At 47.6% G+C, this 24,361-nt stretch overlaps 1 pseudogene; it reads right to left on the reverse strand.

Annotated features, from left to right (window-relative positions):
• Nucleotides 1–7,802: 7,802 nt before the first annotated feature.
• LOC147119849 (uncharacterized) lies at nt 7,803–11,860 on the reverse strand (annotated as a pseudogene).
• Between the last annotated feature and the right edge of the window lie 12,501 nt (nt 11,861–24,361).

Consider the following 24,361-nt stretch of genomic DNA (forward strand, 5'->3'; position numbering starts at 1 on the left):
GCAAAATTGCGACACACAAATCTTCAGCTTTCCTTTATAAATATGGCCACCGTTAACCTGGGCCTTTTACCGAGAAAAAGCCTCGGAGCTGGAAACACGGAACCTGTAGGTTCTCATTCAGGGCTTGCGGCCTACACGAGATGTTTATGAAACCTACCCACCGAATGCGTTACCGCCCTGCGCCCCGCTGATTCGTAAGCGGCACAAAACCGAGATCCCCACGCTCTGTCCGTTTCCACCACTCGACTGGCTCTGATCACAGAGACATTGCTCATGCTCCAAATGCAAGCGAGCACTGCGTCTGCGCACTGGACTCCTCCAGTGTGAATAGGGCACATTCTCCCCGCGGTGCATGCTGGGAAGCAGCCCCGCCATTGAACGCCCCATTCGTGAATGGTGAATCAGTTTCTGTGATCACATTGAGAGAAAATTCATCAATTATTCCGGGCGTTCTGCCATGGTTCAGGCCTGGATGTGATTAATAACAGAATCCAAACCCCTGCAGTCACATGTGATCTCACTGGAGTCTCAGCAGCTGGGTTGAATTCCTTCCCACTCACAGGATATTGAAACAACCTCTCTCCAGTATCAATGCGCTGATCGTGCATCAGCTGCTTTGCACTTTGAAAGCTTTTCTCACAGTCAGAGTATTTGCAGCAACTGTTCTCAATGTGGATACTTAGCAGTGTCAACAGTTGACACAACGGAGTCAATCCCTTCCATACGTGAAGTATCTAAACAGTCTCTCTCCGGTGTGACTGTGCTGGTGTCTCAGTAAATGGGATGATTGATTGAATCCCATTCCACATATAGAGCAGTGAATGTATTGTCCCCATTCCGAACACGTTAGTGTGGCAATCTCTTTCCACACTCACCTGGTGAACAGCCTCTCGCTGGTGTGACTGTTTCAATGAGTTTGCACCTCAGACGGGCAACTGAATCCATTCCCACTGTCCCCACATTTACATTGTTGATTCAGGTGGGTGCACGAGTCTCACAGGCTAGACGAATTGTTAAAGGTGGATCCACACACATAACACATGTACTGTTTCTCCCCGGTGTGATTGGTGTTTTTTTCCTTCCATATTCAAATGCCAATGATATTCAGGTCCTGATGAATCTGGTGAATCTGTCAGATCCTGAAGCGATGCTTTGTTTGAGTTTCCATCTGCAGATCCTCCCCTTCTAATACCCTGCAAATGGTGTTTACAACAGGATAGAAATTCGGAACAGACAAATCTAGTTTCTACATATTTTTTTTCACTCCTGTCACTCCTGAAATGTAAATTCTCCATTCTACAAGCTCTCCCTCCATCCTTACTGTCTAAAAACAACACTCATGACACCATCTGGTGATTTTGTTTCTCCCCTTCTCTCCAGAAGGAACTGAATCTGGCTGAGTGCAACAACAACTTAAATTTATATCACGCCTTTAATAGAGTAAAATGTCCCAAGGTGCTGCACAGGAGAACTATAAGACAACAAAATTGAAACCGAGCCACATAAAGATAAATTAGGGCAGATGACCAATAGGTTGTTTGAAGAGGTAAGTTTTAAGGTGCATCTTAAAGGAGAGGTAGCGAGGTGGAGATGTTTAGACAGGAAATTCCAGAGCTTTTTTTAAATTCATTGATGGGATGTGGGCGTCGCTGGCTGGCTAGGCCTGCATTTAGTGCCCATCCCTAATTGCCCTTGAGAAGATGGTGGTGAGCCACCTTCTTGAACCGCTGCAGTCCATATAGTGTAGGTACACCCACAATGCTGTTAGGAAGGGAGTTCCAGGATTTTGGCCCAGCGACAGTGAAGGAACAGCGATACAGGTCCAAGTCAGGATGGTGTGTGGCTTGGAGGGGAACTTGTAGGTCGTGATGTTCCCATGCGTCTGCTGCCCTTGTCCTTCTAAGTGGTAGAGGTCACGGGTTTGGAAGGTGCTGTTGAAGGAGCTTTGGTGAGTTGCTGCAGTGCATCTTGTAGATGGTACACACTGCAGCCACAGTGCGCCGGTGGTGGAGGGAGTGAATGTTGAATGTGGTGGATGGAGTGCCAATCAAGCGGGCTGCTTTATCCTGAATGGTGTTGAGCTTCTTGAGTGTTGTTGGAGCTGCACTCATCCAGGCAAGTGGAGAGTATTCCATCACACTCCTGACTTGTGCCTTGTAGATGGTGGAAAGGCTTTGGGGAGTCAGGAGGTGAGACACCCGCCGCAGAATTCCCAGCCTCTGGCCTCCTCTTGTAGCCACAGTATTTATATGGCTGGTCCAGTTCAGTTTCTGAGCAATGGTAACCCCCAGGATGTTGATAGTGGGGGATTCAGCGATGGTAATGCCACTGAATGTCAAGGGGAGATGGTTAGAGTCTCGCTTGTCGGAGATGGTCATTGCCTGGCACTTGTGTGGTGCGAATGTTACTTGCCACTTGTCAGCCCAAGTCTGAATGTTGTCCAGGTCTTGCTGCATATGGACACGGACTGCGTCAGTATCTGACGAGTCTCGAATGGTGCTGAACAGTGTGCAATCATCAGCGAACATCCCCACTTCTGACCTTATGATGGAGGGAAGGCCATTGATGAAACAGCTGAAGATGGTTGGGCCTAGGACACTGCCCTGAGGAACTCCTGCAGTGATGTCATGTGATTGAGATGAATGACCTCCAACAACCACAGCCAACTTCCTTTGTGCTAGGTATGATTCCAACCAATGGAGAGTTTTCCCCTTGATTCCCATTGACTTCAGTTTTGCTAGGGCTCCTTGATGCCACACTCGATCAAATGCTGCCTTGATGTCAAGGGCAGTCACTCTCACCTCACCTCTTGAGTTCAGCTCTTTTGTCCATGTTTGGACCAAGGCTGTAATGAGGTCAGGAGCTGAGTGGCCCTGGCGGAACCCAAACTGGTCGTCAGTTAGCGGTTTATTGCTGAGTAAGTGCCGCTTGATAGCACTGTCGACGACACCGTCCATCACTTTGCTGATGATTGAGAGTAGACTGACGGGACGGTAATTGGCTGGGTCGAATTTGTCCTGCTTTTTATAGACAGGACATACTTGGGCAATTTTCCACATTGCTGGGTAGATGCCAGTGTTGTAGCTGTACTGGAACAGCTTGGCTAGGGGCGCAGCTAGTTCTGGAGCACAAGTCTTCAGTACTATTGCAGGAATGTTGTCAGGGCCCATAGCCTTTGCAGTATCCAGTGTCTTCAGCCGTTTCTTGACATCACGTGGAGTGAATTGAATGGGCTGAAGACTGGCATCTGTGATGCTGGGGACCTCAGGAGGAGGCCGAGATGGATCATCCACTCAGCACTTCTGGCTGAAGATAGTTGCAAATGCTTCAGCCTTGTCTTTTGCACTCACGTGCTGAGCTCTACCATCATTGAAGATGGGGATATTTTTGGAGCCTCCTCCTCCTGTTAACTGTTTAATTGTCCACTACCACTCACGACTGGATGTGGCAGGACTGCAGAGCTTTGATTTGATCCGATGGTTGTGAGATCACTTAGCTCTGTCTATCGCATGTTGCTTCCATTGTTTGGCATGCAAGTAGTCCTGTGTTGTAACCTCACCAGGTTGACACCTCATTTTTTGGTATGCCTGGTGCTGTTCTCGGCATGCTCTCCTGCACTCTTCATTAAACCAGGGTTGATCTCCCGGCTTGATGGTAACGGTAGAGTGAGGGATATGCCGGGCCATGAGGTTACAGATTGTGGTTGAATACAATTCTGCTGCTGCTGATGGCCCACAGCCCCTCATGGATGCCCAGTTTTGAGTTGCCAGATATTTTCGAAGCTTAGGGCCGAGGCAACAGAAGGCACGGCCACCAATGGTTGAGCAATTATACTCAGGGATGCTCAAGAGGGTGGAATTAGAAGAACACAGATATCTTGGGGGGTTGTGGGGCTGGAGGAGATTACAGAGATAGGAAGGGGCGAGGCCATGGAGGGATTTGAAAACAAGGGTGAGAATTTTGAAATCGAGGCGTTGCTTAACCGGGAGCCAATGTAAGTCAGCGAACACAGGGGTGATGGGCGAACGGGACTTGGTGCGAGTTAGGACATGGTCCGATTTGTGACATGGGAAGCCGATTTTTGGATCACCTTACGTTTACGTAGAGTAGAATGTGGGAGGCCAGCCAGGAGTGCATTGGAATAGTCAAGTCTAGAGGTAACAAAGGCATGGATGAGGGTTTCAGCAGCGGATGAGCTAAGGCAAGGGCGGAGATGGGCGATGTTATGGAGGTGGAAATAGGTGGTCTTTGTTATGCTGTGGATATGTGGACCAAAAACAATGGCTTCGGTCTTCCCAATATTTAATTGGAGAAAATTTCTGCTCATCCAGAACTGTATGTCAGACAAGCAGTCTGACAATTTAGAGATCGTGGCAGGGTCGAGAGAAGAGGTAGGGAGGTAGAGCTGGCTGTCATCAGCTTACACGTGGAAACTGATGCTGTGTTTTCGGATGATGTCACCAAGGGGCAAAATGTAGATGAGAATTAGGAGGGAGCCAAGGATAGATCCTTGGGGGACACCAGAGGTAACGATACATGAGTGGGAAGAGAAGCCATTGCAGGTGATTCTCTGGCTATGATTAGTTAGGTAAGAATGGAACCAGGTGAGTGCAGTCCCACCCAGCTGGACGACGATGCAATTAGTTCACCTCTACATTTTGGTATGAAGAACGAGGAGAGGAAATATAAACTAAAAGGTACAATTCTAAAGTGGGTGCAGGAACAGAGGGACCTGGGGGTTTATGTACACAAATCGTTGAAGGTGGCAGAGCAGGTTCAGAATGTGGTTAAAAAAGCATACAGGATCCTGGGCTTCATAAATAGAGGCATAGAAAGTTATGATGAACCTTTAGAAAACACTGGTCCGACCTCAACTGGAGTATTATGTCCAATTCTGGGCACCGCACTTTAGGAAGGATGTGAAGGCCTGACAGAGGGTGCAGAAAAGATTGACAAGAATGGTTCCAGGGATGAGGGACTTCAGTTACGTGGATAGACTGGAGAAGCTAGACTGCAGGAAGATATCAATGGACTGGTCATGTGGAATGGAATTCAATCTGGATAAGTGTGAGGAAATGCATTTGGAGAGGGCTAACAAGGCAAGGGAATACACAATAAATGGTAGGACATACACAATAAATGGTAGGACACTGAGAAGTGCAGAGGATCAGAGGGACCTTGGAGTGCATGTCCAAAGATCCCTGAAGGTAGCAGAACAGGTAGATAAGGTGGTTAAGAAGGCATATGGGATACTTGTCTTTATTAGCCGAGGCATAGAATAGGCAGGGAGGTTATGCATGAACTGTATAAAACACTAGTTAGGCCACAGCTAGAATACTGCGTGCAGTTCTGGTCACCACATTACAGGAAGGATGTGATTGCACTAGAGGGGGTGCAGAGGAGATTTACGAGGATGTTGCCTGGGCTGGGGAATTGTATCCATGAGGAAAGATTGGATAGGCGGGGATTGATTTTTTTGGAACAGAGGAGGCTGAGGGGAGACCTACTTGAGGTGCATAAAATTATGAGGGGCCTAGATAGAGTGGATAGGAAGGGCATATTTCCCTTAGCAGAAGGGTCAATAACCAGGGGACATAGATTTAAAGTAATTGGTCAGAAGTTTAGAGGGGTTTTGAGGAGAATGTCTTTCACCCAGAGGGTGGTGGGGGTCTGGATCTCACTGCCTGAAAGGGTGGTACAGGCAGAGATCCTCATCACATTTAAAAAGTACTTGGATATGCACTTGAAGTGCCGTAACCTACAAAGCTACGGACCAAGAGCTGGAAAGTGGGATTAGGCTGGATAGCTCTTTGTCGGCTGGCATGGACAAGATGGGCCAAATGGCCTCCTCCTGTGCTGTAAATTTCTATGATTCTAAGCTGGGATTGTTCTCCTTAGAGCAGAGAAGTTTGAGAGGAGATTTGACAGACATGTTCAGAATCATGAGGGGTCCAGACAGTGTAGATAGAGGGAAATTCAGAAGAATGAGAGGGGATCTCATTGAAGCATACAAAATTATTACAGGGTTTGATAGGGTGAATGCTGGTAGAATGTTTCCCTTGGCTGGGGAGTCGAGAACCAGGGGCCACAGCCTCAAGATAAAGGGTAGGCCATTAAGCACTGAGATGAGAAGAAATGTCTTCACACGGAGGGTGGTGAATCTTTGGAATTCTCTACCCCAGAGGGCTGTGGAGGCTCAGTCATTGGGTATATTCAAAACAGAAGTCGATAGATTTCTGACTAGTAAGGACATGAAGGGATATGGCGATAGGGCCGGTGAATGGAGTTGAGGCAGAAGATCAGCCATGATTTCATTGAATGGTGGAGCAGGCTCAAAGGGCCGAATGGCCAACTCCTGTTCCTATTTCTTACGTTCTTAAAGTGTTCCCATTGGTGGAAGGGTCGAGAACCAGAGGTCACAGATTTAAGGTGATTGGCAGAAGAACCAAAGGTGACATGAGGAAAACCTTTTTACGGACTGACTGGTTATGATCTGGAATGGACTGCGTGAAAGGGCGGTGGAGGCAGATTCAATCGTGGCTTTCAAAAGGGAATTGGATAAGTACCTGAAGGAACAAAATAGCAGGGCTCTGGGGAAAGGGTGGGGGAGTGGGACTAGCTGAGGTGCTCTTGCAGAGAGCCGGCACGGGCTCGATGGGCCGAATGGCCACATTCTCTGCTGTAACCATTCTATGATTCTAAGTATTGATATAGTTAATCTTCATTTATTCCTATTTTAATAACTTTTGCTGAATGTGGCCCTCGCCAAGGGCCAGGATATTGGATTCGGCCCACCATGGAAAATGAGATTGACTCCCCTGAGGTAGACAATGTCAACTGGATTCCCCTCATCCCCCAACCCAGCAACTTCTTCACAAAACTCAAGCAAGTTGGCCTTTTTTTCTGGAAGCCATGATGAATATCTCTAATGGCTCCTTCCCTTTCCCCGTGATCAAAAACAGCATCTCTTAGGATCCCTTCTGGCACCTTCCCTGTGATCGATATCACACTGATAGGCCTCTAGTTCTCTTAGGATCCCTTCTGGCACCTTCCCTGTGATCGATATCACACTGATAGGCCTCTAGTTCTCTTAGGATCCCTTCTGGCACCTTCCCTGTGATCGATATCACACTGATGGGCCTCTAGTTCTCTTAGGATCCCTTCAGGCATCTTCCCTGTGATCGATATCACACTGATGGGCCTCTAGTTCTCTTAGGATCCCTTCAGGCACCTTCCCTGTGATCGATATCACACTGATGGGCCTCTAGTTCCCTGGCTCTGATTTCTCCCCAATTTGGAAAATGGGAACTACGTGAGCTACCTTCCAATCTCAGGAATCAATCCCTGACTCTACTGAGCTGAAGACACAGGCATGGGGCTCACAGAACACCCGTCCGATCTCTTTAAACACCCTTGGGTGGAAATCATCTGGACCGTACAGGCCTCAAGATTAACCTGCACGGGGACATTGCTGTCAGTGAAGAGATGAGAAAGACCAAAGTGCCATTTGCCCCTCTCAGTGTGGCCCTGAAGGACTGTGTCCAGGCTGTAGTTCTGTTCCTGCCACATGATCCTCCCCCCAGATTGTCCTTTCTGAGCTCCAGCCAGGTGATGCTAAACACTCAGGTGGGAATGACAAAAATCCACAACAATGTGTTTAAATCAAACTGATTTATTTGATCTATATCCAGAATATTAATAAACCCTGTAACTGGACTGGAGTTTAACATCAGCAGAAACAAACCCCAAATGTCAGAATGAACATGGTTCAGTCCTGGATGTAATTAACAGCAGCAAAAACATCAGAATCCAACCTCTGCAGTCACTTGTGAACTCGTTGGTGTGTCAGCCGGCTGGATGATAAGGGTGAATCCCTTCCCACACACGGAGCAGGTGAACAGCGTCTCCCCAGTGTGAACTCGCTGGTGTGTCAGCAGGGTGGATGTCTGAATGAATCCCTTACCACACATGGAGCAGGTGAATGGTCTCTCCCCAGTGTAAGCTCACTGGTGTTGCAGCAGGTTGGATGATTGACTGATTCCCTTCCCACATTCAGAGCAGGTGAACGCCCTCTTCCCAGTGTGAACTCGCTGGTGTATCAGCAGGCTGGATGATGAAGGAAATCCCTTCCCACATCAGAGCAGGTGAACGCTCTCTCCCGAGTGTGAATTCGCTGGTGTTTCAGCAAGTGGGATGACCGAGTGAATCCCTTCCCACACACGGAACAGGTGAACAGCCTCTCCCCAGTGTGAATGCGTCGATGAATTTCCAGCTCAGATGGGCAATTGAATGCCTTCCCACAGTCCCCACATTTCTACGGTTTCTCCATGGTGTGGGTGTCCTTGTGTCTCTCCAGGTTGGACGATCAGTTGAAGCCTCAGCCACACACAGAACACGTATACGGTTTCTCCCCACTGTGAATGGTGTGATGTTTTTTCAGGCTGTATAACTGGTTAAAGCTCTTTCCACTGTTAGTGCACTGAAACACTCTCACTCGGGTGTGTGTGTCTCGGTGCTTTTCCAGTCACATTGATGTTTGAAATCTTTTCCCACAGACAGAACAGACAAACATTTCTCCTTCCACATTCAAAGGTCGATAATATTCAGATCCTGAGTAAACGAGGGACTGTCAGATTTCGACATGATGTTTGGTTTGAGTTTCCCATCTGCAAATCCTCCCCTTCTAATACCCTGTAAAAGGAGTTTACAAAACTCATTACTTTAAGTACAGGACAGAAATTCAGAACAGACAATTTTAGTTTCTATGGAACATTCTTTCCTCTCTTCTTCCTCCAAAGCTGTAAATCTCTGTTCCACACATTGTCCCTCCTCCCTGAGTTAAAATCCAAACACATCACACGTCTCACGATTGTTTGTCCTCCACTCCAAGTTTTCACTATGATCACTGGCTGGGTTCAGTTCTACACTCACTGGTTCCCCTCCCTCTCCTCCCCTGAAGGTGCTGACTCTGGCTGGGTTCAGTTCTACACACACTGGTTCCCCTCCCTCTCCTCCCCTGAAGGTGCTGACTCTGGCTGGGTTCTGTTCTACACTCACTGGTTCCCCTCTCTCTCCTCCCCTGAAGGTGCCGACTCTGGCTGGGTTCAGTTCTACACTCACTGGTTCCCCTCTCTCTCCTCCACTGAAGGTGCTGACTCTGGCTGGGTTCAGTTCTACACTCACTGGTTCCCCTCCCTCTCCTCCCCTGAAGGTGCTGACTCTGGCTGGGTTCAGTTCTACACTCACTGGTTCCCCTCCCTCTCCTCCCCTGAAGGTGCTGACTCTGGCTGGGCTCAGTTCTACACTCACTGGTTCCCCTCCCTCTCCTCCCCTGAAGGTGCTGACTCTGGCTGGGTTCAGTTCTACACTCACTGGTTCCCCTCCCTCTCCTCCCCTGAAGGTGCTGACTCTGGCTGGGTTCAGTTCTACACTCACTGGTTCCCCTCCCTCTCCTCCCCTGAAGGTGCTGCCTTTGGCTGGGCTCAGTTCTACACTCACTGGTTCCCCTCCCTCTCCTCCCCTGAAGGTGCTGACTCTGGCTGGGTTCTGTTCTACACTCACTGGTTCCCCTCTCTCTCCTCCCCTGAAGGTGCTGACTCTGGCTGGGTTCTGTTCTACACTCACTGGTTCCCCTCTCTCTCCTCCCCTGAAGGTGCTGACTCTGGCTGAGTTCTGTTCTACACTCACTGGTTCCCCTCCCTCTCCTCCCCTGAAGGTGCTGCCTTTGGCTGGGCTCAGTTCTACACTCACTGGTTCCCCTCTCTCTCCTCCCCTGAAGGTGCTGACTCTGGCTGGGCTCAGTTCTACACTCACTGGTTCCCCTCTCTCTCCTCCCCTGAGGTGCTGACTCTGGCTGGGCTCAGTTCTACACTCACTGGTTCCCCTCTCTCTCCTCCCCTGAAGGTGCTGACTTTGGCTGGGCTCAGTTCTACACTCACTGGTTCCCCTCTCTCTCTCCTCCCCTGAAGGTGCTGACTTTGGCTGGGCTCAGTTCTACACTCACTGGTTCCCCTCTCTCTCCTCCCCTGAAGGTGCTGCCTTTGGCTGGGCTCAGTTCTACACTCACTGGTTCCCCTCTCTCTCCTCCCCTGAAGGTGCTGACTTTGGCTGGGCTCACTTAGCCTATCTATATCCCTTTGGAGATTCTTTGCCTCCTCCACACAATTTGCTTTCCCACCTATCTTTGTATCATCAGCAAATTTGGCTAAATTACACTCAGTCCCTTCATCCAAGTCATTAATATCGATTGTAAATAGTTGAGGCCCAGCACTGATCTCTGCGGCATCCCACTAATTACAGTTTGCCAACCTGAAAATGACCCATATATCCCGACTTTCTGTTTTCTGTTATTTAACCAATCCTCTATCCATGCTAATATATTACCCCCAACCCCGTGAGCTCTTATCTTGTGTAATAACTTTTTATGTGGCACCTTATTGAATGCCTTCTGGAAATCCAAATACACAACATTTACCGGTTCCCCTTTATCCAGCCTGCTCGTTACATCCTTAAAGAACTCCAGCAAATTTGTCAAACATGATTTCCCTTTCATAAAACCATGCTGCCTCTGCTTGACTATATTATGGTTTTGTAAATGTCCTATGACTTCCTTAATGATGGTGTCCAGCATTTTCCCAATGACAGATGTTAGGCTAACTGGTCAATATTTGCCTGCTTTCTGTCTCCCTCCTTTCTTAAATAGGGGCGTTATATTTACGGTTTTCCAATCCACTGGGACCTCTCTAGAATCCAGGGAATTTTGGTAGATTACAACCAATGTATCCATTATCTCTGCAGCCACCTCTTTTAAGACTCTGGGATGCAGGCCATCGGGTCCAGGAGACTTGTCCACCTTTAGTCCCATTAGTTTGCCTAGTACTTTCTCTCTAGTGATAGTGATTGTTTTAAGTCCCCCCCACCCCCAATAGCCCCTTGATTATCCATTATTAGGATGTTTTTAGTGTATTCTACCGTGAAGACCGATACGAAATATTTGTTCAAAGTCTCCGCCAATTCCCTGTTTCCCATTATTACTTCCCCAGACTCATCCTCCAGGGGACCAACGTTTACTTTAGCTACTCTCTTCCTTTTTATATACCTGTAGAAGCTCTTACTGTCTGTTTATATATTTCTTGCCCGCTTACTCTCATAAGCTATCTTCTCTCTATTATTTTTTTAGTTGTCCTTTGCTGATTTTTAAAAATGTCCCCATCCTCTGGCCTTTCACTATTCTTCGCAACATTGTATGCTTTTGTTTTCAATTTGATACCATCCTTTACTTCCTTAGTTAGCCATGGATGGTTCATCCTTCTCTTAGAGTCTTTCTTTTTCACTGGAATATATCTTTGCTGAGAGTTATGAAATATCTCCTTAAATGTTTGCCACTGCTTTTCTACAGTCTTACCCTGTAATATATTTTCCCAGTCCACTCTAACCAAGTCTGCCTTCATACCTGTGTAATTACCTTTGTTTAAGCTCAGGACATTAGTTTGAGACCTAGCTTTCTCACCCTTAAACTAAATTTGAAATTCTACCATGCTATGATCACTCTTCCCAAGAGGATCCTTCACTTCGGGATCATTAATTAATCCAGCCACGTTACACATTACCAGATCTAAAATAGTCTTCTCCCTGGTTGGTTCCACAATGTATTGTTCCAAGAAACCATCCCGTATACATTCTAAGAACTCTTCCTCAAGTCTACTTTTGCCAATATGCTTTGTCCAATCAGTATGAAGATTAAAATTTCCTATGATTATACCGTACCTTTCTTACAAGCCTCTATTATTTCTTGATTTATTCTCTGTCCTACAGTGTGGCTACTGTTTGGGGGCCTGTAGACCACTCTCACCAGTGACATTTTACCCTTATTATTTCTTAAACTGATTCTATGTCTTGATCTTCTAGGCCAATATCATTTCTCATTACTGCACTGATCTCATCCCTTATTAACAGAGCTATACCACCTCCTTTTCCTTTCTGCCTATCCTTACGAAATGGCAAATACCCCTGAATATTCAGTTCCAATCATTGGTCACCTTGCAACCACGTCTCTGTAATGGCTATCAGATCATACCCATTTATTTCTATTCGTGCTGTCAAGTCATCTATCTTGTTATAAATGCTGCATGCGTTCAGATATAGAGCTTTTAATTTTGTCTTTTTAACATTTTTTCCTACTCTGACCCCTCTGTCTGTAAATGAAGGAGTAATGGTGACTGGTCAGGGAGCGTCTATAAATGGAGGAGAAATGGTGACTGGTCAGGGAGCATCTACATGGAGGAGAAATAGTGAGTGGTCAGGGATCTTCTGTAAATGAAGGAGAAATGGGGAATGGTCAGGGAGCATCTGTAAATGGAGGAGAAATGGTGACTGGTCAGGGAGCGTCTAAATGGAGAAGAAATAGTGAGTGGTCAGGGATCTTCTGTAAATGAAGGAGAAATGGGGAATGGTCAGGGAGCGTCTGTAAATGAAGGAGAAATGGTGATGGGTCAGGGAGCGTCTGTAAATGAAGGAGAAATGGTGATGGTTCAGGGAGCATCTGTAAATGAAGGAGAAATTGTGATGGTTCAGGGAGCGTCTGTAAATGAAAGATAAATGGTGATGGGTCAGGGAGGGAGTTCACTTGCTTCGCATGTGGGAAGGGATTCACTCAGCAATCCCACTTGGTGAGACACCTTGTATTAACACTGATCAGAGCCTGTTTGTTTGTTCTCACTGTGTGAAGAGGTTTAGAAACTCATCCCACCTGATGAGGCACCTGTGTATTCGCACTGGGGAGAGGCCGTTCACCTGCTCCATGTGTGGGAAGGGATTTAACCAGTCCTCGCACCTGCTGACACACCAGCGTATTCGCACTGGGGAGAGGCCATTCACCTGCTCCGTGTGTGGGAAGGGATTTAACCAGTCCTCGCACCTGCTGACACACCAGCATATTCACACTGGGGAGAGGCCATTCACCTGCTCCCTGTGTGGGAAGGGATTTAACCAGTCCTCGCACCTGCTAACACACCAGCGAGTTCATACTGGGGAGAGAGCATTCACCTGCTCCGTGTGTGGGAAGGGATGTAACCAGTCCTCACACCTGCTGACACACCAGCGAGTTCACACGAGAGAGAAGTCATTTAATTGTTCCGTGTATGAGAAGGGATTCATCCATTCATCCAACCTGCTGACACACCAGCGAGTTCATGTTTGACTGTTGGGGTTGGATTCTGTTGTTATTGATGCTGTTAATCACATCCCGGATTGAATCGTGTTTATTCTGACCATTCCCCTGCTCTGAGTGTGGGAAGGGATTCACTCAGTCATCGCACCTGCTGAAACACAAGTGCGTTCACACTGGGGAGAGGCCATTCACCTGCTCTGTGTGTGGGAAGGGATTCAAGCAGTCATCCCATCTTCTGACACACCAGCGAGTTCACAAGTGATTGCAAAGGTTGGATTCTGCTGTTATTGCTGCTGTTAATCACATCCCGGATTGAATCGTGTTTGTTCTGACAGTTGGGGTTTGTTTCTGCTGATGTTAATTACCCCTATAACTGGGCTGGAGTTTAATATTCTGGATATCTGTCAAATAAATCAAAGGGTAAAAGATCAGAGTCACCCTTGTCCCTGAAAGGGGGTTAAGAATACTGCTGATTGTGTTTGCCTCCAATGGAGTTTATTGTTACTTTTGCCAAATAATCTTTAAAGATATCTCCCAAATACTGACAACTATTTCAAATGGAGCTAAAATCTGTGTCGGTTTTTGGGCAATAATGTTCAGAGACGAACATGTTTTAACATAAAATGGTTAAAATACATTGCCATTAAAAGTCTGATATAATGTGCATTATGGGGAAGAGAAGTTTAGTCTGAGTTAGAAACTCAAACAGGCGCTTCACTGATAAGACATTCCATTCCACTGAATCCACTGGCTGGAAACTCTAATCAGATCAGGGAAAAAAACAGGGTTTGTCTGTTAGTAACCACAATATAAGCTTAAACCAGAGTGAGTAATAGAATAGATCAGATTATAATGTGTGATGTTTATACCTATAAGTGTGAAACTGTAAAATAACATAATTAACAGTAATTTAGAGATAAAGAGAAAATAACTGAAGAAAAGTAACTGCTGGGAAGCAGGGAAAGTGTCCGTGTAAATCACAGATTAGAGAAGTTCCAGCTGTCTTTCCCTCACTTCCTGCCAAAACCCAGCAGAGAAGACAAAGAAGAGTCAGGTGCCAGAGATGGATCACTACAGGGTATAAAAGTGAGGGGATCCTGATGTAAGGGGGCAGTCGGGACTGGAGACACCGGAGATCAGGCTCAGGGCGCCCGAGGTTCCATCCAGTGGGATGACCTCGTGTAAGTTACTGTGGACACGCGGGACTTGCAAGTTTACTCTGATTGATGGATCAATGTAAGGTACGGTAGAGGACAGAGAATCTGCTCATCTTATATTTCTAATCAGGTATTAAAGTTGCTGACACGAGACTCTCGAACCTGCTAATTAATAAGACAAGGCATCAGCTAGAATCTTACACCGCTTTACTGTTCTGTTCCTCTACTCCTTTTAAACTTTTACCATTTAATGTAGATTTCCTACTTTTTTCTTCCTCCCAAAATGCATCAGCTCATAATTCTCTGTATTAAATTTCACCTGACATCTACCGGCCCCATTTACTAACCTGTGTATTCACACTGAAGTCACTTACAGTCCTCTTCACAGTTGGCCAGGGTCCCTATTTTGGTCTCATCTGGAGATTTTGATCTTGTGCCTCACATACCCAAGCCCAGATCATTTCTCTATATTGAGAAGAGCAGTGGTCCCAACACTGACCCTGGGGGACACCACTGTGTCCATCCCTCCAGTCTGAAGAACATCCATTAACCACTACTCTCTGTTTTCTGCCATTTACCCAACTTCCTATCCACACTGCCCCACTCCCTTTAATACCATCAGCCTTAATTTGATCAATCTCCTGGAGATTGAGATAAGTCAGCTTTAACAATGAGGAATAACAACAGAAAATGCTGGAAACACTCAGCAGGCCAGGCAGCATCCGTAGAGAGAGAAACAGAGTTAACGTTTCAGGTCTGGGACCCTTCATCAGAACTGGAAAAAGCTGGAGATGTAACAGATTTTAAGAAGATGCAGAGGTGGGGGGTGGGGGGGTGGCGGGGTGGAGGGGAGGAAGGAATTGAAGGAACTGTGGTAAACCACTGTTTGTATTCCTGTTTGTCCTGTTTGTATTCCACTGTGTACATGCCTGGACATGCCTCGGCTGACTCCTCCCACAGGTCCTAGTATAAAGGTGACTGCTCCCCAGCCCTTAGTATCATGGACCGGTCGACCACGCGAGGCAGACCTCCATTCTGTTGTTAATAAAAGCCTTTAGTTACTCTTCTAACTCTCAGTCTTTTATGAGTAATTGATAGCGCATCAGGAACATTCTGTGCTAAGGTAAGAGGCAGGAAAGATAAAATGTTGCAAATGGGGATGGCAAAATCATACAGCATGTAAAATGGGGGCAGGGGTTATAATCTGAAATTGTTGAACTCAATGTTGAGTCCAGAAGGCTGTAAAGTGCTTAATTGAAAGATAAGGTGCTGTTCCTCGAGCTTACGTTGAGCTTCGTTGGAACAGTGTAAGAAGCCGAGGACGGTGAGGTCTGAGTGGGAGTGAAGCGGAGAATTAAAGTGACAGGCGACCGGAAGCTCGGGGTCACGTTTGTGGACTGAATGGAGGTGTTCCGCAAAGCGGTCGCCCAATCTGCGTTTGGTCTCCCCAATGTAGAGGAGATTTAACAATGAGGCAGAGTTTCAGCCAATGAGGGAGATCCGGGCTCAGCCCCGCCCACTGGGTGTGCAAGCCCCGCCCCTCACACACTCCGATTGGTTGGAGGACCAGCCGCCTGCTCGGGCCTCCAGCCCCGCCCCACTCTTCCTATTGGTCCAGAGCTCTCGTCAATCACCCCGGCAGTGTGAGATGAGCATGCGTGGGAGAGGCTCATTGCTGGGCAGTGACGGAGACTGAGTGACCCGACTGGAGATGCTTCACAGATGCTGCCTGGCCTGCTGAGAATCTCCAGCATTTTCTGTTTTTATTATAGGAGAAACAACAAGTGGCCTTGACACAGCAGAGGGAGAAATTCAGAGCTGGTTATCATCAGGGTGGGCGGTGGATGTGGAACTCGCTCCCTGGCCTCCTGTGTAGGGCTTGTTGCAACAGTTTGAGCTGGAGTGGAGAGGGGGGAGAAGCTGCTGGGTTTAACCCTCAGTACTTCTGAGCCCAGTGAGACCCAACAATTTCCAATGTGGGACTGTGAAGGGAGGTGAATTCTAGGAGAGATTAAGTTACTAAACAGACACTGTCCATACAGTGTAAAAGATTATCATTTTAAGAACAAGTATTTCTGTCGCTTTTATATATACAGACTATTTTAATTCATTTGATGTGGGTGTCACTAGCAAGGCCAGCAGATATTGCCAGTCCCCAGTTGCCCGTTGAGAAGGTGATGCTGGGCCTCCTTCTTGAACCTCTGCAGTCCGTGTGGTGAAGGTACTCTCAGAATGCTGTCAGGTGAGGAGTTCCAGGATTTTCACCCAGTGACGATGTAGGAACGGCGATACATGCCCAAGTCAGGATAGTGTGTGACTTGGAGGGGAACTGGGAGGTGATGGTTTTCCCAGGCACCTGCTGCCCTTGTTATTCTAGGTGGTGGAGGTCGCGTGTTTGGGAGGTGCTGTCAAAGTTCTAGTCGAGTTACAGATGTATAAGGTCGCTCTCCTTCACCCCTCCCCTTCCCACCTCACTCTCTCTCCCCCCATACAGGCCAGAGTCTTGTGTAGGCCCAGACCGGGTGGCGGGTTCCCTTCCCTGAAGGACATTAGTGAACCAGTTGGGTTTTTAACGACAATCTGGCAGCCTTCATGGTCACTTTTTTCTAGTGCCGGACCCACAAATCCCCAGATTCATTCAGCTCAATTTCACAACCTGCCTTTGTGTTTTTCTGGGTTCTCTCTCACCCTCCCTTTCTCTTGTTTTAAATTAATTTTGCAGGGTGTTAGAAGGGGAGAATTTGCAGATGGGAAACTCAAACCAAACATCACTTCATGATCTGACAGAGTCACTCGATTCCTCAGGAACCTTGAACATGGGAGCAGAAAGCACCGCTCAGAGCGGGGAGAAACCGTGCACTTGTTCTGTGTGTGGACGAGGCTTCAGCCGATCCTCTGGCCTGTCAAAACACAAGCGCAGTCACACTGGGGAGAGACCATTCACCAGCTCCGAGTGTGTGAAGGGATTCACTCAGTCATCCAACCTGCTGACACACCAGCGGGTTCACACTGGGGAGAGACCATTCACCAGCTCCGAGTGTGTGAAGGGATTCACTCAGTCATCCAACCTGCTGACACACCAGCGGGTTCACACTGGGGAGAGGCCATTCACCTGCTCCGAGTGTGTGAAGGGATTCACTCAGTCATCCAACCTGCTGACACACCAGCGGGTTCACACTGGGGAGAGACCATTCACCAACTCTGGGTGTGGGAAGGGATTCACTCAGTCATCCAACCTGCTGATACACCAGCGCGTTCACACTCGGGAGAGGCCGTTCACCTGCTCAGAGTGTGGGAAGGGATTCACTCAGTCATCACACCTGCTGAGACACCAGCAAGTTCACACTGACGACAAACCTTTTAAATGCCCGGACTGTGGGAAGTGCTATAAAAGTTCTGGGAAACTGATGTGCAATCAACTTGGTCACACTGATGAGAGACTGTTCAGATGCTGTCACTGCGGGACTGGGTTCAGGCGATCATCTCACCTCACTGTACACCAGTGAGTTCACACCAGGGAGAGGTCGTTCACCTGCTCTGAGTGTGGGCAGGGATTCACTCAGTCATCCCACCTACTGGCTCACCAACCTGTTCACACCAATAAAATACCTTTTAAATGTTCTGGCTCTGAGAAGAGCTTTAAAAGCAAAAAGGATCTACTCACACACCAACACACTCACACTGGGGAGAGACCATTCCCCTGCTCTGAGTGTGGGAAGGGATTCACTCAGTCATCGCACCTGCTGAAACACAAGTGCGTTCACACTGGGGCGAGGCCATTCACCTGCCCTGTGTGTGGGAAGGGATTCAAGCAGTCATCCCATCTTCTGACACACCAGCGAGTTCACAAGTGATTGCAAAGGTTGGATTCTGCTGTTATTGCTGCTGTCAATTGCATCCCCAGACTGAATCGTGTTCATTCTGACAGTTCGGGTTTGTTTCTGCTAATGTTAATAACCCCTATAACTGGGCTGGAGTTTAATATTCTGGATATAGATCAAATAAATCAGTTTGCTTTAAACACACTGTTGTGGATTTTTGTCATTCCCACCTGAGTGTTTAGCATCACCTGGCTGGAGCTCAGAAAGGACAATCTGGGGGGAGGATTGTACAGCAGGAACAGAATTACAGCCTGGACACAGTCCTTCAGGGCCACACTGAGAGGGGCAAACGGCACTTTGGTCTTTCTCGCCTCTCTTCACTGACAGCAAAGTTGCCATGTGAGTTAATCTTAAGGCCTGTAAGGCCTGTCACTCACTGCCTGAAAGAGTGGTAGAGGCAGGGATCCTCACAACATTCAAGAAGCATTTAGACGAGCACGTGAAATGCCATAACATACAAAGCTACGGACCAAGTGCTGGAAAATGGGATTGGAATAGACAGGGCTTGATGGCCGGCATGGGCTTGATGGCCGGCATGGACATGATGGGCCGAAGTGCCTATTTCTGTGCTGTATAACTCTATGACTCTATGAATGTGTCCCAGCCACTCTCTTCCATGGGTCAGAGCTCCTAGGCACAGAACAGAAGGTTCCTTTACAATTGTGTTTAGAGTCAGGAAGAACAATGGTGAATGCTGGAAACGTGCTGTCAAATCAGAGATTGGTGTCAAACTGCGATCTGTTCCTGACTGAAAGTGAAACGGCAGGGTTAAGTTTCCAGTCTAAAAATGACTGGTAATTATTCCACGAAGATTTTATATGTGTGTGTGACAGTCCCGAGTCTACCATTTTAAGGCAGTTGTTAGCTCATTTAAAATAAACCCGTTTAAAATAAATTGGTTAAAGTCTGCATTAAAATAGCAGAGGGAGGAGTTCACAGGAGCCTGTTAACTGCTGGTATAATTCTACAACAGAGATCTGATCTCCAGATAAAGAAGGACCTGCAGCGTGTTTCCAGGAATTCCCTGTTTTATTGATGTGTGCTTGTTAGACACCAGGATAACAAAAATACACGAGCCGGAACATCCACGGAGTTACTCCAGGATCACTCCTTCAGAGGAACTCCACCACTGACCCTGCACCAATCATCACCCACTGGAGGTTTATATCAGGAGCTTGTGTGTGATGGTGAGGTGATCACTGGACAATAAAGTGCAGAGACTGGTGGGTGGCTGCTCATTATCCTCGGTGTGATTTAATCCCCTTTCCCACTGAATACTGCGGACAGACAGGCTCACCTTGGTAACGGGATGGTCATTGTGACATCACTTTCTAAACAAGAACCCACAAGACAATGTGTTATCAGTAAATGTTAAAGGGATTCAACGCTCGGAAGTTACATTTTAAATAAAAGGAAATAAAATGCTGAAAAATAATTGAAGATAATTTATCTCTGTGGAATGTGCTTGCACACATTAAGAATAATGTGTCTTGTTTACACACTCACACATATAACAAACACTTTGTGTGAGCGCTTTTCAGTTGTTCGGCTTAACCCATGGACAATACATCTATGGCCTTTAGGACCCAGCGGCAGCCCATCCGGCGGGGCCCGCTGGGTCAGGATATAAAGAGACCGCGCGCTGTTCCTCCTCCCACTGCCTGGGGGAATGGGCCAGATATTTAAAGGGACAGGGACTCCCCTTTCTCTGCCTATTTATATTTAAAGGGAATTCACTCACAGAGCTCCCATTAACAGTCACTTCCTTCTGTACTGTGCAGTGATTGTAAACCTGTCTGTTTCAGTGACTTGAGCCTTTCTGAAATGTCTCACTATTTTTGATGATCCGTTTGACTTGCTTGTTTAATACTGAAAGTCAGAATTTTGCAGTGTAATGAAGGTTTTGTTTAAAGGTGGAGTGATATTTCTTTCTAAATATTCTGTTCTCCCCCTCCCCCTTTCCACTTTAAAACACTGCGCTACTGACTAGGAAGGTACCAAGTTCAATCCTTGATCTGGGCTGTTCGTTGATCTCTGACAAGGCAGCAGTTCAGGGGCTATAATTATCCTCAGTACCACTGGGCTAACTAAGAGTAAGAATCAGGCACTGCCCCTGCTCTTGATGGAGATCCAGTGACATCAACTGGGAAGTGTATGGATGTCCATTGAGGGCAGGATTGGACTGCTGTCACTGCTGACACTCACTGAGTCGGCTGATGGTGAGGCTCTGGAATCATCGAATCATAGACTCGTTAGAGCCCAGCAGGAGGCCCATCGAGCCCGTGCCGGCTCTCTGCAAGAGCACTTCAGCTAGTCCCACTCCCCCCGCCCTTTCCTCGGAGCCGTGCCAACATTTTTCCTTCAGGTACTTATCCAATTCCGCTTTGAAAGCCACAGTTGATCTACCTCCACCACCCCTTTCAGGCAGTGAATTCCAGATCCTAACCACTTGCTGTGTAAAAAGTTTTTCCTCATGTCGCCTTTGGTTCGTCTGCCAATCACCTTAAATCTGTGTCCTCTGGTTCTCGACCCTTCCGCCAATGGGAACAGTTCCCTCTATCTACTCTGTCTAGGCCCCTCATGATGTTGAGCACCTCTATCAAATCTCCTCTCAACCTTCTCTGCTCCAAGGAGAACAATCCTAGGTTCTCTAGTCTATCCACGTAACTGAAGTCCCTCATTCCTGGAACCATTTTTTCTGGAACAAATCTTTTCCACACTATCTCGAAGGCCTTCACATCCTTCCTAAAGTGGGCTGCCCAGAATTGGACAGAATACACCAGTTGAGGTAATAAGAACATAAGAATATAAGAAATAAGAGCAGGAGTAGGCCATACGTCCGCTCGAGCCTGCTCCGACATTCAATAACATCATGGCTGATCATCCACCTCAACTCCACTTTCCCGCCAGATTTCCATATCCCTTGATTCCCCTAGAGTCCAAAAATCTATCTACCTCAGCCTTGAATACACTCAAAGACTCTGCATTCACAACCACAATCCAAAGATTCACAACCCTCTGAGTGAAGAAATTCCTCCTCCTCTCAGCCTTAAATGGCCGACCCCTTATCCTGAGACTATGCCCCCTAGTTCTAGACACTCCAGCCAGGGGAAACAACCTCTCAGCATCTACCCTGTCAATCCCCTTCAGAATCTTGTATGTTTCAATGAGATCACCTCTCATTATTCTAAACTCCAGAGAGGTCGGACCAGTGTTTTATAAAAGTTCATCATAACATCTTTGCTTTTGAACTCTATGCCTCTATTTATGAAGCCCAGGATCCCGTATGCTTTTTAACCGCTTTCACAACCTGCCCAGCCACCTTCAACAATTTGTGCACATAAACCTCCAGGTCTCTCTGTTCAGGCACCCCCTATAGAATTGTACCCTTTAGTTTATATTGCCTCTCCTCGTTCTTCTTACCAAAATGTAGAGGTTAACTAATTGCACCCAGCCAGATTCAGTTCCTTCTGGAGAGAAGGGGAGACACAAAATCCCAGATGATGTAATGAATGTTGTTTTTAGACAGTAAGGTTGGAGGGAGAGTGTGTAGAAAGGGGAACTTACAGCTTAGGAGGGACGGGAGGGGAAAGAATGTTGTATAGAAACTAGATTTGTCTGTTCTGAAGGTCTATTCTGTTGTAAATGCCATTTGAGGGTATTAGAAGGGGAGGATCTGCAGATGGAAACTGAATCCAAACATTGCATCAAGATCTGACAGATTCACCGGAATATCAGGGCCTGAATATCATCGGCCTTTGGATATAGAAGGAAAACACCAATCAGAGCGGGGAGAAACAGGACAAGTGTTCTGTGCCTCGATCCACTTTTAACAAATCATCTAACCTGTGAGACTCGTGCGCCCACCTGAATCAACAGTGTAAATGTGGGGTAAAAACAGAAAATGCTGGAGATGCTCAGCAGTCTGGAGCCATCCTTTGTTTCTTAACCTGTCCCATTACCATCGCCTTTTGCCTGGAATATCTCTTAATATCCCTTAATCACTCCTGCCTTCCATCCTATCACAGACCTTCCCTTTTGTTCTTTCATCCCCTCCCCCCTTTCCCAGGCCCTACACTTGCTTAAAAGTTCCATTTCCTGCTTTTTTCCAGTTCTGACGAAGGGTCATCGACCTGAAACGTGAACGCTGTTTCTCTCTTCACAGATGGTGCCTGACCCGCTGAGCATCTCCAGCATTTTCTGTTTTTATTTCAGATTTCCAGCATCTGCAGTATTTTCTTTTTGTATTAGTGGGGAATGTGGCAATGGATTCAGTTGCCCATCTGAGGTGGAAACTCATTGAAACAGCCACACCGGAGAGAGGCCATTCACCAGCTGAGTGTGGAAAGAGATTCACTCACTTATCTCATCCATTCCAACACTAACATGTTCGTAAGGGGGAAAATCCATTCACTGCTCTGTATGTGGAAAGTGATTCAATCAGCGGGGCGCAGTGAGGTAACACACTCGGCAGGTGGGCTTCATAAACACCTGCTGTAGGCCGCATGCCGCGAATGGGAACCTACAAGTTCCGCATTTGCAGCTCGGAGGCTTTTCCCTGGTAACAGGCCCAGGCTAACGGTCGCCATCTTTGCAAAGGAAAGCTGTGGGTTTGTAAGCCGCCATCTTGTGTCATCAAGTGCATGCACAGCCGTCTTTGTAAAGGAATCACGAGAAGGCAGGCCTTCCGGGTCCCCGGAAGTAAACCGAAACCAGCCAGAGTCAGCACCTTCAGGGGAGGAGAGAGAGGGGAACCAGTGAGTGTAGAACTGAACCCAGCCAGAGTCAGCACCTTCAGGGGAGGAGAGGGAGGGGAACGAGTGAGTGTAGAACTGAACACAGCCAGAGTCAGCACCTTCAGGGGAGGAGAGAGAGGGGAACCAGTGAGTGTAGAACTGAACCCAGCCAGAGTCAGCACCATCAGTGGAGGAGAGGGAGGGGAACCAATGAGTGTAGAACTAAACCTAGCCAGAGTCAGCACCTTCAAGGGAGGAGAACCAATGAGTGTAGAACTGAACCCAGCCAGAGTCAGCACCTTCAGGGGAGGAGAGGGAGGGGAACGAGTGAGTGTAGAACTGAACACAGCCAGAGTCAGCACCTTCAGGGGAGGAGAGAGAGGGGAACCAGTGAGTGTAGAACTGAACCCAGCCAGAGTCAGCACCATCAGTGGAGGAGAGGGAGGGGAACCAGTGAGTGTAGAACTGAACCCAGCCAGAGTCAGCACCTTCAGTGGAGGAGAGGGAGGGAACCAGTGAGTGTAGAACTGAACCCAGCCAGAGTCAGCACCATCAGTGGAGGAGAGGGAGGGGAACCAATGAGTGTAGAACTGAACCCAGCCAGAGTCAGCACCTTCAGGGGAGGAGAGGGAGGGGAACGAGTGAGTGTAGAACTGAACACAGCCAGAGTCAGCACCTTCAGGGGAGGAGAGAGAGGGGAACCAGTGAGTGTAGAACTGAACCCAGCCAGAGTCAGCACCATCAGTGGAGGAGAGGGAGGGGAACCAGTGAGTGTAGAACTGAACCCAGCCAGAGTCAGCACCTTCAGGGGAGGAGAGTGAGGGGAACCAGTGAGTGTGGAACTGAATCCAGCAAGTGTCAGCACCTTCTGGGTAGGAGAACTAGTGAATGTGGAACTGAACCCAGCCAGAGTCAGCACCTTCAGGAGAGGAGAGGGAGGGGAACCAGTGAGTGTCGCACAGAACCCAGCCAGAGTCAGCACATTCAGGGGAGGAGAGAGAGGGAAACCAATGAGTGTAGACCTGAACCCAGCCAGAGTCAGTACCTTTATACAGTCATGACGGCACAGAGGCCATTCGGCCCATCGAGTCTGTGCCAGCTCTCTGTACAGCAATCCATTCTATCTCATTCCTCCACTCTATCCCCGTAGCCCTGCAAGTTTATTTCCCTCAAGTGCCTATCCAGTCACCCCTTGAAAACATTGAGTGTCTCCGCTTCCACTACTTCCATCGGCAGCGAGTTCCAGCTCCTCACCACTCGCTGCGTAAAAAAGTTTTTCCTCACATCCCCCCATATCTCTTGCCCAAAACCTGAAATCTGTGTCCCCTAGCTCTTGCACCATCAACTAGTGGGAACAGCCTTTCCCCGTCTAGCTTATCCTAATCTGTCATAGTCTTGTACACCTCTATCAAATCACCC

Source organism: Somniosus microcephalus, chromosome 4 (assembly GCF_052327205.1).
Source record: "Somniosus microcephalus isolate GS21.2 chromosome 4, FLI_Smic_1.0, whole genome shotgun sequence".
Lineage (NCBI taxonomy): Eukaryota > Metazoa > Chordata > Chondrichthyes > Squaliformes > Somniosidae > Somniosus > Somniosus microcephalus.